The sequence below is a fragment of the Bufo bufo genome, chromosome 2 (genome assembly GCF_905171765.1).
Source record: "Bufo bufo chromosome 2, aBufBuf1.1, whole genome shotgun sequence".
In the NCBI taxonomy this organism is placed as follows: domain Eukaryota; kingdom Metazoa; phylum Chordata; class Amphibia; order Anura; family Bufonidae; genus Bufo; species Bufo bufo.
The window spans coordinates 372,086,922-372,092,921 of NC_053390.1; positions in this window are offsets into that span (position 1 = coordinate 372,086,922).

Sequence of the window (6,000 nt, forward strand, 5' to 3'; positions counted from 1 at the left end):
CATCAAGTGTGACCCAGTGGTAGTTCTCTCTCCATTGGAACGTCTCTAATATTTGTAGTAGGTGGGTGGTGTCTTTTAGGTATGATGGAAGTTGAATTACATATTGTTGTAGTATGCCGTCTATGTACTCTGACAAGTTGGTGGTGAGTGAGCCTATACCTGAAATGATAGGTCTTCCGGGAGGGTTGGACAGTGATTTGTGGATTTTTGGTAAGAAGTAGAATTTGGCTGTGACAGGGTGTGCAATTTTAAGGTATGTTCTGGTTTTCTTGTCTAGAATGCCTAGATGGTAGCCTTCGTCTATGAGTTCATAAAGTTCTTTCGTAAAGCCGGGTGTTGGGTTTTCGCTTAACGGTGAGTAGTAAGTCTTGTCTGATAATATACGTAGAGATTCGGCGGTGTAGTATTTGCTGTCCATTAGTACAATTCCCCCTCCCTTATCTGCGTTTTTTATAACTATATCCTTATTTCCGGTTAGAGTTTTAATGGCTCTTTTCTGTTCCTGGGTGAGGTTACTGGTGGGTTTTGGATTGGGGTTATTGAGGTTCAGTTTAAAGTCTGTAATGACCATATTGAAGAAGGTTTCGATGTGTGGGCCTTTGCTTTCTAATGGGTAGAAGGTGGATTTGGGTCTGATGTTAGAGGGAGGATTAGGAATCCACCTTCTACCCATTAGAAAGCAAAGGCCCACACATCGAAACCTTCTTCAATATGGTCATTACAGACTTTAAACTGAACCTCAATAACCCCAATCCAAAACCCACCAGTAACCTCACCTAGGAACAGAAAAGAGCCATTAAAACCCTAACCGGAAATAAGGATATAGTTATAAAAAACGCAGATAAGGGAGGGGGAATTGTACTAATGGACAGCAAATACTACACCGCCGAATCTCTACGTATATTATCAGACAAGACTTACTACTCACCGTTAAGCGAAAACCCAACACCCGGCTTTACGAAAGAACTTTATGAACTCATAGACGAAGGCTACCACCAAGGCATTCTAGACAAGAAAACCAGAACATACCTTAAAATTGCACACCCTGTCACAGCCAAATTCTACTTCTTACCAAAAATCCACAAATCACTGTCCAACCCTCCCGGAAGACCTATCATTTCAGGTATAGGCTCACTCACCACCAACTTGTCAGAGTACATAGACGGCATACTACAACAATATGTAATTCAACTTCCATCATACCTAAAAGACACCACCCACCTACTACAAATATTAGAGACGTTCCAATGGAGAGAGAACTACCACTGGGTCACACTTGATGTGGCCGCCCTCTACAGCAACATAACACACTCCCTTGGCTTAGAAGCAATACATAATTGGCTTAACTCCGATCCTCGCATGCCTAAGACACAATGCCACTTCATCCTCAAATCCATAAAATTCATCCTGGAACACAACTACTTCAACTTTCAAGATAAAACCTTCCTCCAGACGAAAGGGACCGCTATGGGGACAAAATTCGCCCCTTCATATGCCAACCTATTTATGGGTCATTTCGAAAGCAGTGTAGGCCTTCTCTCACATCCCAAAATCCGCCTTTATAAACGCTATATTGACGACATCATCCTCATCTGGGAAGGCGAAACAGGTGACCTCACATGTTTCTTGAAAGAACTCAACAATAACAACTGGAACCTATCCTTCACAATGGAACACAACACTAAGGAAGCTGTCTTCCTAGATCTCAATCTAAATACAACCAATAACCTCATCACAACCAAAACACACTTCAAACAAGTGGACACAAACAGTTATCTGGACTACAAGAGCTGCCACCACTCCCGTTGGAAAAATAACATCCCCTATAGCCAAATGCGCAGAGTACAAAGAAATTGCTCAGATAAAGAAACACTCACCCAACAAATAGAATTCTTGGGAAAAAGATTTCACGAAAAGGGATACCCCAAGAAACTAGTCACAGACTCCAAGAAAAGGATTTTGACAACTGAACGAGATATCAAATATGGAGAATCAAAACCAAAAAAGACGACAAATACTAAAAATTTCCCACTTAACCTTATCACCCGCTACAACACCCAACACACCACGATTAGAAAAATACTAACCAAACATTGGTCAATATTACTAAAAGACCCAATCATCGGCCGCACCATTCCTCTAAACCCGATCCTCACTTTCCGGAGAGCCAAAACACTGAAACAGATCCTAGCCCCATCCTGCCCCAAACTCAATGCAACTAGAGGGGTTGATTTATTCGGAAAGCCCCTGAATCTTAAAGACACATCCAGAATGGGGTCTTTTAAATGCAGTAAAACTCGCTGCAAATGTTGTGCCATGATCGCACACGACGTCAGGGAAATTTCACTCACCAACCTCGAAGAGTCCCTCTCTCTGAGACACGAAATGACCTGTGGCACCACATTTGTTGTTTATCTCCTCCACTGCTCATGCAACATCTACTACATAGGACGCACCACCCAACCACTACGAGAGCGCATGAACAACCACCGATCTAACATCTCCCGTAAAGTAGTTACTCACAGCGTATCACGCCACTTTGCAAACTGCCATGATGGTGACCCCTCCTCACTCCGTGTTATCCCCATAGAATGGGTCCCCGATTCGTACCAGATATTGTGCCGTAAGGAAATGTTCTGGATTTACAAACTCAACACACTCACTCCGTTTGGACTAAATGAATCTCTAGAATACATCAACTACTAAACCACCCACTCACCCACCTTGTTCTCTGGTCACCATACTGTCATATCAGACATCTTTCCACACCCATTCTTCAGATATGAGAATGAATACACGCACACCATTTGCCCGCCCCAACCCCCTTCATCCGAAAATACCCACTCTTCCCACAACAAGAGACCTATATCTTCCCCCATTATGCTCTATTTCTTCCCCCCCCCTTATAGACTACGCATATGTGTATGTATATATACAGCCCCTCATATACATGTAAACCATGCATGTACATATATATGTAGATCCCATGCGATTACCATTCCCTATGTATAATTATAATTATATATACATATGTAGATACCACTAGCCCTCACCACTACTGCCCACTATGCAAACTATATACACATATGCGCTCGTCTCATTACGCATCCTCTCTGTCACTCATCCAGTACACTATATATGTGTCCATTGGGGGTTAATCACCACCCAATATGTTCAATAGAAGCAACCATATCTGTATCTTTTCCATACGTATACATATACGTTTATTTTGTTTGTTTATTTACTTTCTTGTTTATTTTCACGGTTATTTTCACGCTTATTTTCACGTTTATTCATTCATCCATATATCGTTGAATTATCAGTATTCTTATATCCATTTAATATGTAATTCATTCATTTTTTGTTTCTGTTCTTGTCCTTCATCGGCGAAAATCCACACACATTTCTTGAAATATTTATCTAAAATATTTATCTAGAATCATCTATTCTTCTAAAAATTGTATCCATTGCACTGTATATATGTCCTACGGAGGTTAAATAAGTACACCATGTCTACTTGCCATGCCATACGTTTTTCATATATATTTTTCATATATATTTTTCATATGTTTTTCATATATATATTTTTATGCCCTTTTATATATATTTTTATGCGCGCATGTTTATGCTCATGTATGTATATGTATATATGTGTGTGTGTATGTGTAGGTATATATATATGTATACAGTGGGATGAAAAAGTTTGGGCAACCTTGTTAATCGTCATGATTTTCCTGTATAAATCGTTGGTTGTTACGATAAAAAATGTCAGTTAAATATATCATATAGGAGACACACACAGTGATATTTGAGAAGTGAAATGAAGTTTATTGGATTTACAGAAAGTGTGCTATAATTGTTTAAACAAAATTAGGCAGGTGCATAAATTTGGGCACCACAAAAAAGAAATGAAATCAATATTTAGTAGATCCTCCTTTTGCAGAAATTACAGCCTCTAAACGCTTCCTGTAGGTTCCAATGAGAGTCTGGATTCTGGTTGAAGGTATTTTGGACCATTCCTCTTTACAAAACATCTTTAGTTCATTCAGGTTTGATGGCTTCCGAGCATGGACAGCTCTCTTTAAGTCACACCACTGATTTTCAATTATATTCAGGTCTGGGGACTGAGATGGCCATTCCAGAACGTTGTACTTGTTCCTCTGCATAAATGCCTTAGTGGATTTTGAGCAGTGTTTAGGGTCGTTGTCTTGTTGAAAGATCCAGCCCCGGCGCAGCTTCAGCTTTGTCACTGATTCCTGGACATTGGTCTCCAGAATCTGCTGATACTGAGTGGAATCCATGCGTCCCTCAACTTTGACAAGATTCCCAGTCCCTGCACTGGCCACACAGCCCCACAGCATGATGGAACCACCACCATATTTTACTGTAGGTAGCAGGTGTTTTTCTTGGAATGCTGTGTTCTTTTTCCTCCATGCATAACGCCCTTGTTATGGCCAAATAACTCAATTTTAGTTTCATCAGTCCACAGCACCTTATTCCAAAATGAAGCTGGCTTGTCCAAATGTGCTTTAGCCCACCTCAAGCGGCACTTTTTGTGCTGTGGGCAGAGAAAAGGCTTCCTCTGCATCACTCTCACATACAGCATCTCCTTGTGTAAAGTGCGCCGAATGATTGAACGATGCACAGTGACTCCATCTGCAGCAAGATGATGTTGTAGGTCTTTGGTGCTGATCTGTGGGTTGACTCTGACTGTTCTCACCATTCGTCGCTTCTGTCTATCCGAGATTTTTCTTTGTCTGCCACTTCGAGCCTTAACTTGAACTGAGCCTGTGGTCTTCCATTTCCTCAATATGTTCCTAACTGTGGAAACAGACAGCTGAAATCTCTGAGACAGCTTTCTGTATCCTTCCCCTAAACCATGATGGTGAACAATCTTTGTCTTCAGGTCATTTGAGAGTTGTTTTGAGACCCCCATGTTGCTACTCTTCAGAGAAAATTTAAAGAGGAGGGAAACTTACAATTGACCCCCTTAAATACTCTCTCATAATTGGATTCACCTGTGTATGTAGGTCAGGGGTCACTGAGCTTACCAAGCCAATTTGAGTTCCAATAATTAGTTCTAAAGGTTTTGGAATCAATAAAATGACAACAGTGCCCAAATTTATGCACCTGCCTAATTTTGTTTAAACAATTATAGCACACTTTCTGTAAATCCAATAAACTTCATTTCACTTCTCAAATATCACTGTGTGTGTCTCCTATATGATATATTTAACTGACATTTTTTATCGTAACAACCAACGATTTATACAGGAAAATCATGACGATTAACAAGGTTGCCCAAACTTTCGCATCCCACTGTATATATATGTTTTTGTGCTCTTATATATGCAGTCTTATATATGCAGTTTTGTATCTATATCTTATATCTATACGTGTATCTACATTTATATCTATACCCTTTGCTCCCCTTATGCTATAATCCCACATCAGCCTTACTGTCCCTCAACTTATCGCCCAATTTATTGCCCATGCCCCCATCTCATCTTTTGTTAATACATTCTCCCTCCTTCCAGCAACACATGCGACCACATACACAATACACCCCTCCGCACTGCCGATCCAGCTACTCCTAGCACATAGCGATATCCAAGTGTTTAACCCGCCCCTCCGGACGTGCACTCCACCATGCGGTCCACATGACGCCAATGCGTCCCTGCCAGTAGTAACTCCTCCCCCAGCCACGTCCGCTCAGCCTCAGCCGCATACGTCACCCTGTTGACGTTCCTACAACTCCTCCCCCTCCTCATTCACTCCGCCCCCTCACCCATGCGTTCCACCAAGCGTTCCACCGCTGGGAACGCTTGTCCTGATCGCCTCATAACGCTCCACTCCCCTACCAGCCCCCGGCCGCCTAACACATAATATACATTAGGCTTTAGCACTACCTCCCCTTAGTCTTCCTGCTTGTTTATTATGATGATCACTATTTTTCTTCATTTCTTTATTTACTTTCACTTCCTACCGGCCGCTTCCGCC